At 36.8% G+C, this 17402-nt stretch overlaps 1 pseudogene; it reads right to left on the bottom strand.

Annotated features, from left to right (window-relative positions):
* Positions 1-4982: 4982 nt before the first annotated feature.
* Positions 4983-8730, bottom strand: LOC149181145 (26S proteasome non-ATPase regulatory subunit 13 homolog A pseudogene; annotated as a pseudogene).
* Between the last annotated feature and the right edge of the window lie 8672 nt (positions 8731-17402).

Below are 17402 nucleotides of genomic sequence, written 5' to 3'. Positions count from 1 at the left end.
TAATCTTGAACACGTGTAATGCATGTTGCTTTAACCTGTGTTGAACACGTGAACTAATTTCACTTGTTTTAATACATAATCTATTAATGAAAATGTGTTGTATATGATGTTAAAATTGTCTCGCCCATGGTGGCTACCTCCCCAGACATCATACAAACCTTTAACATAAAACTTGTTGTAACAATCGTTGCACTCGTGTGGACTCGTCCACTGAGTGTTGTACATGTTATCATCCCTTGTGTGTTGTGACTGCTGCATCTGCGTGGACTGTTCCTCCAAAAGTTGTGCATGTCCTGTTGTGTTGTGTGTTCTTACAAGATTTTGGGTTTCCTTCCGACTAACTTGCGACTCACTCTCACCCTATCCCTCTATAGTGAAAGAACCTTTTACACAAGTAACACTTACAATCACCACGGATGTGAACCTCACTTCTAGAAGACAAAGAAGGCCACTCTTTTATGCTGACAAGCAAGAGTTGAGGTAAATATTTAAGATAATGGCAACCAGGCCATCACACCAGATGGGATTCTGACACCAAAAGGTTTGAGGTCTAGTTGGGACTTCATACCTAGGTGATCCCCCTAAATGTTGGTGGGTCCAACACCGTCAACACTAGGATTTTGCCTCGAGGTCATTGAGTTCGACCCTCTCCACATGGCTTACTTCCTTACCATTAAAAGGGCCCATTGTTATAGTAATATGGTGGCTTGGGTCATGTTCCACCATCATAGTGGCCTAGTTAACCTTTTTTGCACATATATTAAGTAGCAATTTGGGGTCAACAGGTTAATGACCTATCCCAATAATGGGAACAACCCATCATGGTTCTGTTTAGACGAGTTTTTTCCTTTGGTCCCTAGGTGCCAAAATTTACCCATATATGTTTGTATTCAGTCAGAAGCATCTTTCGGTCCTTGTGACCATTAGAATAACATCACTCAAGATTCGATTACTTGGGGTTTTACAAAAAAAGGGGTGACTACCCCAGACCCGAATTTATTTTTTTGTTGAGGCACATGGCCTTCAAGTATTAAAACCTAATGATTCGATGAATGCATGTAATAATGGGGAAACTTCACTAAATTGTGTTTTTTTGTGATGACATGTAAGAGGGTAGGCACACCAGAACAATTTAGTTTTAAAAGTAAGAAAAGGAGCATTTCCCAAACACTAAATTCACTCATATTATCATTCTATGAAAAGGGAACTACATCAATCACTCCGACTTTTCCAATGTTAGGTCACTATAATACTAGTGTAGCCCCTTTATTCTTTTTTTTAGTGTTGCCTCATATTGTTATTGTTATGCCCATGTAGTCCCATATTGTTATTGTTGTGCCCTTACGTTATTATTTTTATTGAGACTCTAATTATATTTTGAACTCTTAGACTCCTATATATACCATGAAGGCTTTGTCATTTGAATCATCCAATAATTATTCATTTATATGATGTAAAGGAGGATTCCCCTTAGAAACGGCTATTTCTCAAGTCACTGATCTATATTTTCTTCTATTTTGTGAGTTAGTTGCATAACATTTGGTATCAGAGATTTCAATTCTATGGTTTCACTGCTTCGAATAGTTGATATTGACATTTTCACTATAATGTTTTTTATATGAACCTTATGAAGCTAAAATTTCGACCACCTTGAGCATAAACCTAAGTTAATTTCTTGTAGAAATTTCAGATATCAGTTAGCTTTATTTTATTAGATATCGTTTGAACAGGTTAGGGTTTCTCATGCTTAAAAATTTGGTCTTAAATAAGTGACCTACGAAAAATCATCATAAAATTATCTTCAAGAATCAGATTTGAATTCCATAAGATGTCATTGAAAGTGCACGGAATGTACCTTCATTTGCGTCAATTTCAGGGTTGAAAGTTAAAACAGTCACACATGCAATCCCGTACAAATTTTCTCTACTCAAAAAGTCCATAATTAGGTCAACATAGGAAATTTGCAAATCTTTGTATTGAAGATTCCAATATTGATATGACTTGTCGAATTGGAAAGAAAACTCAAAGTGATACCATATGACCAAATTTTAGACCTTGGCAGGGTAAAACTTTATAGATACAATAGTTTCATTATGAGGCTCCTAAAAGTAAGAAGAAAAAGTTGTGTATTTTTTAAATTTGCATAAGTTTTGCTTGAAAAGTTCGTGTGAAGTAATTCAAATGGAATAGTAAAGCATAGATATTATTATGTAGTTCCAATATGTATTGAAAAAGAAATTTCGAAACTCCCAGTGAGCAACCTCAAATTTACACTATGACACGTGAAGAAGAGGAAGAAATGCAACATGATAGATCAAAATTATGAGACCAGGTGCAACAAATTTCCTCTTGCAAAGAGTAACTAGAAACAAATTGGAAGCAATGATGAATGTTAATATGGATGGTTTAGAAGTAAAAACAAAAAGGGACATGGAAGTTTTGAAGGATGCTTTAAAAGAAGATGTGGAAGGAATGATTAATTTCATGATAGAAGGGTTGAACGAAGGGTTGACAAAGTTTTTACAAGAAATGATTTTGAGTAGTGACAAGTTAATCCATGAAAATCATGATGAGGAGAAAAGGAATAAGAATTATGATTTTAGAGACTCCAATGTTGGGTTTAATACCCACCACATTCCAAATATCAAAGAAGATGTTTGATGGCAAGGATATGGTAACATGGATAATACAAATGGAGCAATATTTTGATCTCCATGATGTTCAACACAAACAAAAGGTATGAATTGCATCTTTATACTTTGAACCCAATCAGTTTATATGGGATCGATAGCCTTTTAGTCATAAACTACTTGTCACTTGGTCAGTTTTTAAGGAAAAAACCATAACACATTATGAGGATGTAAAGAGAAACACCTTCTTTAGCCAATTGATAAATCTCAAACAGACAGGTGCAATGGAGGAGCACATTTAGGACTTCAAAAATTGAATATCAAGGTAACTGATATTCTAGAGGAGCATAGGATTGATGTATTCATAGGGAATTTAAAGAATAACATCCAACATAAGGTTTGCCTTTAGAAACATGAGTGATTAGAGAAAGCATTCAGGGTGGCAAGAAACATTGAAAGAAAAATTATGGCAACAAGGAATTCTACCACTCACAACTGTAAAGATGAAAGTGTTGCGCTTCTAGCCTTCCATAAACTACAAGGTTGACACCACAGAAATTGGAGGAAAACAGTTCAAAATGTATTTATTACATTTGTGATAGAAAATACACTAAAGGTCATAAGTGTTTTGAGAAGAAATTATTTTACATAGATTGTGAAAAGGAGGAAGAAAAGGAACAAGAAATATCAAAAGAGGAGGATATACACCAAGAACTAACCCTAGAGTAAGAAGAAATGAATTTGAACATATCTTGTAATGCATTGTTGCAACCAACTCTTTAGATAGAAGGATATATCAAGAAGAAAAACGTAATGGTGATAATATATTTGGGTAGTAGCCATAATTTTTTTCATTGTAAGATAACCAAGGAATATAATTTTTTCTTATATCCAGCACTAAAGTTTGAAGTGATGGTTTCAAGTGGAGGAATTACAAATTTCTCTAGAAAGTGCCATAATATCAATCTAACCATAGGGGAATATGTATTACATAGTCAAATTCTTTCCATTCCAATGGTTGGTGTTGATGTTGCACTAGGAGTCCAGTGGTTACAATCTTCGGGGATGGTAGGTTTTACTTTTCAAGAAGTTTGTTTGAATTTTTTTTTTTTGTAAGGAAAGGGAGTTGAATGAATCGGTATCGTAGGGAAAACAAGAAAGATAATTTGTTTTAATGGCATGATAAATATTATTAAGAAAGAACAATGGGGAATAATTGCATAATTATTCTCACTAGAGGTTCAAATGTCGAAATAATGTATTTCTCCAAATCTCCAAAAAATCCAGGACAATCATTCCAAGGTATTTATCACTCCCAAAGGCCTTCCAACTATTTGCGATCATGATCATGATCATGTTATTAATTTGATTCCAGGAAGTGTTCCTCCAAACATCATGCCTTACAAATATCCTTATGCATAAAAGAGTGAAATTGAACATATGGTTACAAAAATGTTAGAGGTGAGAATAATTCAACATTTTCAAAGTTATTTCTCTACTACATTACTATTTGCGCACAAGAAATATGTATCATGGCATATGTGTTTGGATTATATGGAGTCAACAAACTCACTTTTAAAGATAAATTTCCCATTCCTGTCATTGATGAATTGTTGGATGAATTACATTGAAAAATTTACTTCACTAATATGGATCTTCATTTAGGATATCATCAAATTGTAATGAAGACTAACGATGTTATAAAAATAGCATTTAGAGCTTGTGAAGGTCATTATGAATTTTTGGTCATGCCTTTTGGCCTTACTATGCACCTTCCACATTTCAAGGTTTAATGAATTCCATTTACAAACCCTTACTTAGAAAATTTGTGTTAGTATTTTTCATAAGATACTAATCTACAACAAGTCTTGGAAGGATCATGTTCAACATGTTAACAAGGTGCTCAAACTATTGGAGCAGAAATAATTATATGAGAAAACCTCCAAATGTTTCTTTGGAGTACATGAGGTGGAATATTTGGGTCATATAGTATCTCATGAGGGTGTTACGGTAGACCATAAGATAATTAAATCCATTAAGGAATGGAAAATCACCACAACCATAAATAACATTTGAGGATTTCTTGGGTTGACAATGTATTATTGCACATTTTTTAAGAATTATGGGAGAATAAAACCCATCTCACAACATTTCTAAAGAAAGATGCATTTTCTTGGACTCCAAAATCAACTAAGGCCTTTGAACATATTAAAGAGGCAATGTAGCAAGCATCGATTCTAGCTACCCCTGACTTCCCAAAAGCCTTGATTGTGGAATGTGATGCCTTAGGAAATGGAATTGGTGTTGTTTTAATGCATGAAGGAAGACCCATTGCTTTTGAAAGTTTTCCAATCAATGGAAAGTGTTTGCACAATCATATTTATGAGAAGGAGATGTTGGAAAGACTTCATGCACTAAAGCAATGGTGACCTTACCTAATGGGAAAATAATTCAAGATAAAAACATATTATGATATTCTTAAATACTTTTTGGAAAAGATATTAACTTCAAAAGAGGATAAAAAATGGTCATGAACATGTTGGGTTATGACTTTGAAATCATCTATAAAAAAGGGGTAGCCAAATGTTGTTGCAGATGCACTCTCAAGAAAGTATGAGGATGTGGAAGCATTTCTTTGTTCCATTTCTATTATCCCACCTCATTGGTTAACTGAAGCAAGAGATTAATGGAAGAATGACAAAGATATGTGGACACTTATTCAAAATTTGTAGCAATATCCCAGTACATCTTATACATTTAGTTGGAAAAATGATTCATTAGGGTACAAAGATTACTTATATCTTTGTAATAATTCCCAATTCTTTTGGAATTGCACACCTCCCCCTTAGGAGGGCACTTGGGATTATTAAAAAATTACCGTAGGGCTAAGAAGGATGTATTTTGGGATGGCCTTAAATATGATATTTAGAATTTTGAGGCAAAATGTATTTTTTTCCAAAAAAATAAAGTTGAGAGAATTAAGTCTCAGGGTCTGTTACCACCTTTAGTTATTCCATGTTTCTGTTGGGAGGAGGTCTCAATGGATTCTATCACAGGTTTACCCAAGCTTGAAGGAAAGAGTGTCGTCATTGTGGTAGTTGATATACTTTTCAAGTATTCACACTTCACGGTTTTCTGCATTATCTTATCATTTTAAATCTATTACAATTTCTTTTGCATTTATTGAAAAAATTCAAAATCTACATGGAAACCAAAAAATTATTTTAAGTGACATAAATACCATTTTCACTGGAAATTTTTGGACGAAATGATTTTCTTGTCTTGGAACTCAATTAGCTCACCTTATCATCCTCAATCTGATGGGAAAACTGAGGGAGTGAACAAATGTTTGGAAGGATATATTCATTACTTTGTATCTGATAAAAAAACACAATGGGTCAAGTTGTTACCTCTAGCTTTATGGTGGTATAACACTTCATTCCATACTACAACAAAAATGAACCTATTTGTTGGACACCTAATCCTAAATGGGTTAGTGTGGAAGCCGAATGGACAAAAGGAGTCCAAGAGACCTTGGGATGTGAAACCCAATGGTCAATACATGTAATATAAATGTAAACCATTTGTTAATAAAATTGTATTGCATGTTTTATCTTTCATATCTCTCTTGTTGTCCATGTGTGTTTAACATGGTATTAGAGCGGGCGATTGCTGGTCCTACTCCAATTTGAGCCACTTGTTTTGTGGTCTCTATATATATGTCAGTTCTACGTTACCTGACTTCTGACTTTGCCTAATTCCCCTCAGACCTAAAATAACCTGCCTCTGCCAGCACTGCAAATCTGTCCATATCATATTAATGCTGTCCCATAATAGTTGAATGATTTTGTTTCCTTTCAATATGCGCTGAGCAAGCTTGCTTACGGTGGCCAGTCATTCCTAACTCCTATTCGAGGAGTTTATGTTGAAAACGATGTGGCAGCAAATAAAAATCAGAGCATGGAATAAAAGTTCTGCTGATAGTAACAGTTTCCCTGACATAATGCGCTGCCTCTGCCATAACGCATATGTCCTGACATAATGCTCTCTGGCACACCAGCACTGCCTCTGGCCATAACGTATCTATTCGTAACGTTGGTCTGACACTGGTCTGTCCTTATTCCAAAATTGTTGGCTCTAATCTGCCAAGGCTTACCCATTCCCAGCGACCATTCCGCCTTGTTCTAGTTGTTCAGGGAAGCTGAAAGGGTGCGTATTACCGTTGAAGGTGCAAGCCAAGCCTTCGTTGAATTTCTTGTGTGCGGTCTCCATGCGTACATCTTGAGTTGTGAAACCTACGTGTTGTGAAACATGCGTACATCTTGACTGATATTGATCCTCTAAGCAAGAGTCAAATTTAATACCAGAGGTATAACAAAGACAACAATGAAAACAACTCAATGAGAGTTAAAATCATATGCTAGAATCTCAAATGTATATCTTGACTGATACAATCCTCGCTCACCAAAGAAGCCTTGATATCCGCCTCTGCAGCCTGGCTGGTGCACGATCCAATGAATCAATTCTTTCGTCGAGAATGAGAATAAGAAGCTCACACTGGCCATTCTCTTCTGGTTGTATAGTATCAAGACAAATCGCACAGATGCAAGAGTCATCCGCATTTTGAAAAGCTGCAACATTGGGAGTATCAGACTGTTTTCCCTCATCCTGCACCATTTTTCCTGCAGCCGCGTTGGATGAGCAAGCATAAGAGTTATCCAGGGAGGTGATAAAGCACTTATCCATGTCCAGAACGCCTTCCATTAATGCGATTCTAGAAAGATTTGTTCTGGAAAAGGACGACCTCGCACGGCCTGGTGAAAGAAATCCGATCTTTTGATGATGTATTTGACCTGGAACGGATATCAAGAGCTCCTCCCCCAGAAAAAAGAAGCCTCGGCTCGTCCAGGTAACCCAATGAGATAGGGTACAAACCTCTATACCGTGCCATGAGTAATGAAAGTGGTTTGAGGTTTAGCTGTTTTTTTCCTATGTTACCTGTTTCATATTAGCTTCTGCATATTCACTGCTAATGCCCATCCAATTTTCTTCAATGGGAAGTCGTTGGCGGGCATCTTGCCAGCTAAAAATTCCTTTTCTGGAAATAATTTGGTTGGCAATGTCTGGGACGACATCGTGCTGCCCGACGGAGAAGTAGAATGTGAACTTGTCAATCGCACACCGCTGGACCAATCCTCTCAGCTCTTTGCTACTAGAACAAGTTATAATAGTTACATCCACGGCTTTCATAGAAGCGACGCAACTAATTTTGAAGATATACCCTGTGTTAATGTGCCCGTTTAGTGAGTCTGTTTAGAATGCCATTGATCATCTTGATATCGATTGGCCTTTTATGAGTCTGTCGTGAGGAACGAAACGTTTTCAAAATATCAAATATAAAATTTTGATTAACCATAAATCATTTCATGATCATTCTCGTAATTAACCTAGTTAGTTTCAGAGGTATTCCCAACACTCTAGGCTATACCCAAGATACATGCACAGTCGCATCAACTTGGTCAATAATCCCTTCAATTAAATGAACAGAAAGGCTTTTCATGAGGAGATACTCAACATCTTCAATTGATAATTTGGTTCGGTCTACAATGATACTGAGTGGGATTGTTCTATCTTCTAAAGGACGGCTAAATATGATCTCCATCAAGCATAGGATATTAATCTTTTCCAGAAATTTTTTCTCATTCTCTACAAGCGTCGGTTGTGCATTGAGAGCATCCCTATGAACATGACATAGTTCTTGATACCGAGCTAAGTCACCAACATTAAAAGCTTGTAAAATATAATATAGCCACTCTACACTCGTACCCAGAAGACTCTTCACAATTGGATGTGCCAACAGTTCTCCAAAGTTGTATATGTTATCTCCAAGTAATGCAGCAAGAGACAAGTCAAATGCTAAATCCAGCTTGAACGGTTCCGAAAGAGACTCTACAGTAGTATAAGCCAGAAACAGAAGAGCACTTTTATAAAACTCAGCAAATTCTTGTCTCGACTTATGATACTGAGATGAGACCCAATGGTAGCTTGCATAAACAGAAGGATCAATATCAGTCATAATGTCCAGTTTGGATAAGCGCATCACCAGCCTGAAAAACTGTGAGGGCTACGAACTATTCGAGCTTGAGAAAAGTGGCAAGATCAGAGAATACTGATTCGTACCCAAGTCAAGGAATATGAGCATTCAAGTCCTGTCTATGACAGTGTTATAATTGTTCAAGTTTTGTTAGCCATCATTTATGATTCAAAAGGGAAGGAGTATTTGAAGGATCCAAGCAAGTTTGCAGTTGCTGCTGCCCCAGTTGTGGAACTATATTTAAAACTCATTATAGTTTATGTTCCTTGATTCATTTGCTGCACATTTACAAAGGATTTTTCTGTGTCTTTGTACTGTGAGTGGGTGTTACTTTTACTCATTGGGTCATAGTTGTAATCAGTCTTTTAAAGGGGTGTAATTTTGACAATGAAGAATATGCCTCGAATTACTGAAATATTAGAGTTCTTAAAAACTCTGATATATTCCTCTAATCATGAAACATTCCAAATCAACAAAGGCTCTCTCTCATAAATTCAGACATGTCTACAAAATGCACGCGAAAATATTGAGTTTTTGCATCTTGAAACACAGCTACAGCAAGAAGAATTAAAACGAAGGAGTCATTCTGAACCTGTTTCTGTTCAGAACAATGAAGCAGACTCCCATAAACAACAAGTCAATATTGTTCAAGTTCATTCAGATCCAGTACCCAATAAAGCAACAATTGTACATGCAGATGCAAAAACTCAGTCTGCACTTCCCAAGCCCATCATTAGACCTTGGGAACAGCTTGTCCACAACAAGGACAGAACTGGTCTTGGATATGACAAGGACTTGTCCTTTCATATTCCAGACTACACCAAGCCCATTCAGTTTCAGAGTGTTGGATTCATTCATAATAGTTTAGCTGCTCCTCATGAGAGTTCATATCCAGCTGTTCCAGATTCTGCCCCTCTTCCACAGCAGCAACAACAATAATAAATCGTAAAATGCCAACACTGTGACCGAGTTGGCCATTTGAAAGATCACTGTTTCAATCTTCATCCATGTAAGCACTGTCATAAAACCAGTCATTCCTCACACAGATGCTTCAGAAATAAACATCCTACAAGAACAAAGATTCATCTTGGATGGATCGCTTCTTGGCAATGGGCATCAACAGCCAAGAATATATTCCAAACACATGTTAGAACTTGTTCCAGAGTATTGAACAGTCTTGCAGTTGAGTTTTCTCCATCATCTCACCTTGTATCTGACAGGGGGGGAAATGATGGTCATCTACAAGCTTCAAAGCCACATCAAGTGACCCTGAGCCACAACCTGCCACACCAGTTTCAGAGTTGTAGCCAGCGACAAAGATGCCCGTGAACATGCCTTCAGTTGGTAATCTGGGACACTTCCTCTAGCAGAAGACTTCGGCTTCTTGCCAGTTTTGGAAGAATTCTAGGAACACAATTAAGAACATTTCCTCTAGTAGAAGACACCAGCTTCTTGCCAGTTTTGGAAGAGTTCAAGGAATTGCATTAAGCATTCCAGAGTTGTTGGTCATCCTTAAACCATCACAGGTTGAGACTTCCCTTTTCCGGTTGAAGTTTTACCTTTTATGCGGGGTGAGACCTCCCGTTTATGGTTGAAGGTTTCCCTCTTTAAAACAATAGGATCACTTCCTCTATCAGAATACTTCAGTTTCTTGTCAGTTTTGGAAGAGTTTCGGGAACTGCACTAAGCGTTCCAGTGTTGGTGGTCATCCTTAAACCACCACCCTTTATACCAACATTTCAGAGAGCACATTCAGCCTATTGCTGCCATGCATTTTTTGCACATTTTGTATTACAGCTCTCTTCTTGGACTCATACATAACCCTTTGGATTAAGGGGCGGAATGTTGGACACCTAATCCTAAATGGGTTAGTGTGGAAGCCGAATGGACAAAAGGAGTCCAAGAGACCTTGGGATGTGAAACCCAACGGTCACTACATGTACTATAAATGTAAACCATTTGTTAATAAAATTGTATTGCATGCTTTATCTTTCATATCTCTCTTGCTGTCCATGTGTGTTTAACACTATTTATGAACTTTATGGATATCATACACCATCGATCACATCATCTTTAAGAGAAAATTCTAAGGTTCAACTTTTGGAAGATCGCATTGAGAATAAACAACAACTTCTATAGCTCTTAAAGGCTAACTTCACTATGGTGTGAAATCAAATGAAACAATGGCATATCAACATCACGGTGAAAGAAGTTTTGATATAGATGTCCAGGTTTTTTATGACTATAATCATACAAACAAATGTCACCCAAGAAAATGAGGAAGGATAATAAATTACCACCCAGGTTCTATGGTCCTTACAAGGTGATGCAAAATAATGTTACTATGGCATACAAATTGGAGCTACCTGTATCTTCTTGAGTACACCCATCTTTCCATGTTTCATGCTTAAACAAGGTTATCGATGGAAATCTCATAGTTCAAGAAATATTGCTAGAACTTGACAAAGAAGGAAAAGTCATATTTGAGCATGAAGAATTCATGAAAACAAGAACTCAATAGTTATGAAATCGATTAATTTTAGAGTATCTCATTAAGTGGAAGAAATTACCATTGAAGATTCGACATGGGAGGATGAGAATTTTATACAGAAGCATCTAAAACTACTAAAGTGTTGAGGATAACACTTTTTTGAAGGAGAGGGGCATGTTAGGTCCCTATAATAGTAGTGTAGGCCCCTTATTATTATTTTTGGTTGATCTAGGTGGATATTGGTGGCCACCCACTTATTCCACCTAGACCTCCAGTCGTTTTCATATGTTTCCTCGATTATAATAGCATCTACTACTTTTAGTATTTTTTCAGGTTTAGAACTTGCGGAGCTATTTTGATCCCCTAAACGATTTTTTTTTTAGGTCCATAGCAGTCCTAAATCCACAAGTAAGGGTCGGGCCCTACTGAAAATCCCGTAGTACTTATAGATATATTTCCAACAAGGTATCATATCTGCCGAATGGAGATCAAGTGATCAAGTTAAAACCCCTAAAAATTCATTGCCTAACTAACCCCAACAATGCCCATAAACTCTTGGTGTTCCATATGATCAGGTTAGGGTTTTGGTTGTTTTGGGTTTTTCCTTGTTGACCAATAATAAAAAGGCCCTTGAGCCTCATTATAACACAATTCAATGGCATGTAGCCACCATATCTCTTCTCAGAGATAAGCTACCATCATCTAAGCTATTTTATTTCCATTCTATATGTAAACATATTTCAGTTCTTTGATATTAATGAAATGAAGTTTTATTTCTAATGCATATGAACATTTATGTTTGTATCTTTATTTTGTTGCATTCAAGTATAAGTATGGATCAATGGTATCAGAGAAGTCTTCTCTTTCTATTTTTTTCTTTGCATGTCCCCAAGAAGGTCAGGGTAAAATATGTTAGGGCTCGAACTGGTTGAACCTTTGCAATACTATCCCTACATTCCCTGACAATCTCCCATCATGTAAGAAAATAAAGATGAGGGGGTAGTAGATCCTTTCAAAATATTGCTTGAGGAATCACTCGAGCGACAGAGGAACGTGGTGACGAATAACTTTACACATATTCTTTGGTGGCTACCTACAGGTCACAGATATTCATCTACCAGCTACTTTGGAGGCATTCACTCCCTTTAAAGTACAAGTCAACTTTGACATTCCCTTATTTGAAGGACAGATAGATGAACACATCATAGATATATGGTTAAATCTCTTGGAAGGATATTTTTTTGGGTCATGAATTTTCCAATCAGGAAAAGATTACCTCTGTACTTCTCAATGTTTCCCCCATGTCAAGGACTAGTGGGAAACCTACTATGAACATAAGGATGAGAGGGAATCCTCACCATTTTTAGCCACACCCACTTGGAATTATTTATGAGATTCCATCAAGGAACAATATTACCTTGTCAATAGATATTGAGATAAATACATAAAATGGACCATGTTGCAGTAGGCAAGGGACTAAGATGTGCAAGATTTTACAATTATTTTTCATAGCCTCCACACTTAGTTGGGTATTAACGATTCTGGACAACACTTAGTTCTCAAGTACCATGGCTATCTAGATAAGTAAATCAAAGATGAGATGGAGTTCATGGACATCTCCTCGGTTGGTGTCACCTATCTATATGCTATCAAGATCAAGCATAAATTTACAAAAAGGAAGAAAGAATTTGTATCTATGAATTCAAAAAGAACCCCATTTTAGCATAATTCGTGAAGCGTTTCAACGTACTAACCACATTGGGCTCACCAAGAACGAGATCTCCACATCAGCCAACAGTGTCTCCTTCCCTCAAAAATCAAGCCCTTCGCAAATGAGGTATTACGTGATGTTACTATTCTTGAAGTGTTTGATGTATTATTAGGTTGATCATACCTGTGGAAGCATCATGTCGTGTATTAGTCCAGGTCTCCCAGTATTATTATTTCTTTGGGAAATAAGCTATACAAGATACTACAGGTAGCACATCCTATCACCATCCCTTTGATCTTTGCAAAGCAATGGAGTAATATCATTTCATATACTAGGAAATATGTCTTCCTTATGATTCATCCTCAGGGAAAGAAAAAGATTATGGCTAAATCCACGACCTCATGATAGGGCTCTTTCACATGGAAATAGTAGATGGACAAGGTTGTGGAGGAGTAAAGAGACATCTTTAGCTCACCCACAGACGTACCCCTACAATGGCAGGCCGCTATGCAATGGGTCTATTTATCAATGATATGTTTTGGAGAATGATGAAATCAAAGGCTAGATTTTGGAGTTGTTCTAGAAAGGCCACATCAGGCTAAGTTAATCAACCTATGGGAGCCTATTCTTATCGGTACTGAAGAAGGATGGGACCTGTAGACTTTGTATTGACTATGGAACACTAAATAAGATCACTTTCCATAATAGGTATCCAATCCCATGAATTAATGACCTTTTGGAGCAACTCAAGGTGACAAAATAATTCAGCAAGATTTATTTGAATTCTGATTATCACCAGGTAACAATTGAACCCTCTGATGTGTGGAATACTACTTTCAAATCTAGGAGGGCGTTTTCAAATGGCTGACCATGCCTTTCAAGTTGAAGAATACCCCCACAACCTTCATGAGGTTGATTGGTAACTTATGGAAGCCCTTCACCAACTCATTCATGTTAGTGTATTTGGACGACATCCTAATCCTCATCCACAGTTGGGAAGAGCACCTCCACCATATTTGACAAGTCCTCCAAATCCTATGACAACAGACATTGTGTGCCAATTTGGATAAATGCACTTTTGATATGACCCAGGTTCATATATGGGGTACATCATTGATGAGAGGACTATGCATGTAGACCCAGCCAAGATAAAAGTTATCTGGGATTGGCTACACCCAACCACTCTAATAGAGCTCTGCATCTTTCTTGGTCTTGCCAATTTCCACCATAGGGTTGTGTTGGGGTTCTCCCATAGCACTTGGACTTTGAGTCAAGTCACCAAGGGTGGAAAAAAAACAAATTTATTTTGGTATGAATCTGAATAGAATATTTTTTTGAGTGAAATCATCGCCTTTTCTCTGCATTATTACTCACCTTACCATACCTACAACAATCATTTGATATTTAGACAAGTGCCTCCAACTATCCTATTGGTGTATTTTTTTTCACTAAGCAGGGAAATCAAGTGGCATATCATAGTGCTACACTTTTAGACAAAGCCTAAAACTATCCCACCTATGAAAAAGAGATGTATTCCATTATGCAGGCGTACCTATAATGGAAACATTACATTATGGGGAACAAAATGGTCGGCCACACAGACTACTGGCCTCTGCAGTTCATACAGACACAAGGAAAGTTGTTGAATGATCGCCATCATAAATTGTCTGCATACCTACAACAATTCCATTTGAACATTAAGTACAAGAAGGGTAGCAACAATAATATTATAGGTTTCCTTAACTGACTATCGGTCATGGCACTGGCCACTATGCTAGAATCTTATGGACATGAAACTTTGGGGTCACCACATCTTTACAAGAGTAATCCAGAATTATACAACACATACCAGATGCTCCTGGAAGGCAAGAAAAATCCTCATTTTCACCTCTAGGGTGCATAATTATGCCATTTGGGACACCTCTGTGTTCCTTTAGTTGAGTGCATGAAAATGATATCAGAGTTGAACTACATTCGTGTTGTTGGACATTTCAGAGTAGAGAAAATAGTGGTAGCGTTGTAGATGTATTTTTATTTACCGAGCCTTCGACAGGATGGTTGGAAGTACATCAGATCATGCACTACCCATCCCATTTCTGAACTGACTATCAAGAAAAAGGGCCTATATACTCCTCCGCGTACTCGTATTCATCTTTGGGAATCAATATCGGTGAATTACATGTTGCACCTTCCTTCTACTAATCATGGAAATGGTTGTGTTTTCTTTGTCGTTGACATATTCTCGAAGATGGCCATTCTAGTGGCCTCAAGAATACTATCACAATAGAACCCACTACTAAGCTATTCTTGAAATGAGTGTGGGCACACTTTGGGATCCCACATTGCATTTACATTCGTTTATAGGTGCAAAACTTATTTACATTCGTTTATAGGAGCAAATGTTTCTTCTACATTTTCTATTGGAGACAAGGTAGGTCTTTTGCACCATGGACTGAAGTTGGGTGAGGGCTCCATATTCAATACAAAGCTTGGGCATAAAATGCATAGAAATATGGTAAATAAAGGATGCATAGTGGTTAAAATTGAGAATGTGTTAAAACATGATGCTCCTCTACCACATCCAATAGGATTTGAGCATAATTAGGGGGTGCATTGGAATCTTATGAGATTTGGCCAGAATCAGATTTCGAGCCTCACTATCGTGATCATGTCATAAATATTCCCCAAGATAGGGTTAGATTCATATGTACAAAGGTTTCTCTTACACATTAATGCATGGGAACAGGCATGTGCATTGCCAAAGGAATGCTAGTTAATGTCTGTGAGGAGCACATAATTGAGGGTGAAACACTAGGTGAAATGGAATTTGGTGTTTTTTTGGAAGAGATAGATGGAAATTGTGAGATATAAAGAATTGGGGATAAGTCTATATACTATTTGGTTAGATGTCCAATAAATAAATTGGTGGATAACAAAGGTGTGATATTAAGGGTCAAGGAAAAGTTCAAGGAGCCACCGAAGGAAATGGTGATATGGGATGTTATAGAGGAAACAAATACCTTAAACAAATGGGATGGGTATCTTTGTGATGAAAAAGATATAAAATCAACTGATATGCATGTAATAAGGCCATATAAAAGGATTAAACGAGTTATGGCTACAATAAAAATTCCAAAATGTCAAACAAAAATAGATGAAGTGAAAGCAATTCGACTTTTGGTAGCAGGTGTATGTTGTATAAAATATTTTCTTCAACATGTGGATAGGAAGGCCATTGCAGGTGCTAGGAGTGGTATGAGACAAATAAATAAAAATGGTATTAGGGAATTTGTCTTAAATTCACTCGTGTCAAACACAATCATGTGAAATAGCCATGGCCATGGCCTACCACCTATTGCTAGAAATGTAAAGGACATGAGATTTAATGGGAATATTATTTTTAAGAAAGCCTGGTATTAGATACATAAGATTCCTCAAATCACACTATATAACTACCAACATTAGTTCCAACATGGATAGATCAATGCTATTCATGGCAACACCAACACATGCAAAGCATGAGCTCACAGAAAGGCAGCCATAGAAATATTGCACAAAATTGTAATGGATAATTCAAAATTTTCACCAAACCAAACACGTCAAGTTGAAGAAGATGGAACATATTCTCCTTTAAGATTGCATCCTTCGACTTACACATAAAATTCTTAGTCGAAAGAGATCAATGAGGCTCTTCAAAAGCTCAATTACCCATCAATATCACAGCCAAAAATAAGCAAGATCTGGAATACTAAGTTTCGAGATGTTGCATTTTCAAAAAACACAAACTTTAGTAAATGCAATGAATGTATTTTGTTGAAAGCACAAATGAAGTCAGAATCTACGAAAGATTTGGAAGAAAAGGCACGAGGTAGGTTGAACAAACATAGCAAGATTTTTATGTGTGGAAGATAATGCTACTATGCCCACATAATTATGTTAGAGTGGTTTCCAAAGGAGTATTTGAGCATTATCCATGATAAAATGGACGAAACAAAGACATCAATCCCAAGGCTACGTGTCAAATCAAAATCTATTGTAGGAACAAAATTATGTTTGTCATTGACAGGTATGCTTACACATGGGCATAAGACAAGAGGTTTTGGTCATTTCTCTTTACTATTTGTACATAAGGGATCACAATTTACCATTACATCCCTTGCAAAGTGCTTAAGAGACCTTGAAGACCCACAAATGGATATGTATGGTGATCGGATATGTATGGTGATCTACTTTATGAAAGTGGAAGTTCAAGAAACCCACTTACAAATGCATTACCTAACACCTGTATTTACTCAAAATTTCAAGTGTACAAGGATGATTTTATATCTCATGGAAGATCAAAAAGTAAAAATGTTGTTTTTAAACCTCTTCCTCGACATTTATTGTTACAGTTGGACAATGCAGCAAGTGATAATAAGAATCGCGATCTTTTCATGTTTCTATCACCTTTAACTGCACTTGGTGTCTTCATCCCTA

This window comes from Pinus tabuliformis, chromosome 3_2 (assembly GCF_031772625.1).
Source record: "Pinus tabuliformis cultivar Carrire ecotype Pingquan chromosome 3_2, CPIR1, whole genome shotgun sequence".
NCBI classification, from domain to species: domain Eukaryota; kingdom Viridiplantae; phylum Streptophyta; class Pinopsida; order Pinales; family Pinaceae; genus Pinus; species Pinus tabuliformis.
The sequence above is the reverse complement of the archived record's forward strand: the minus strand, read 5'-3'. Positions and strand labels throughout refer to the sequence as shown.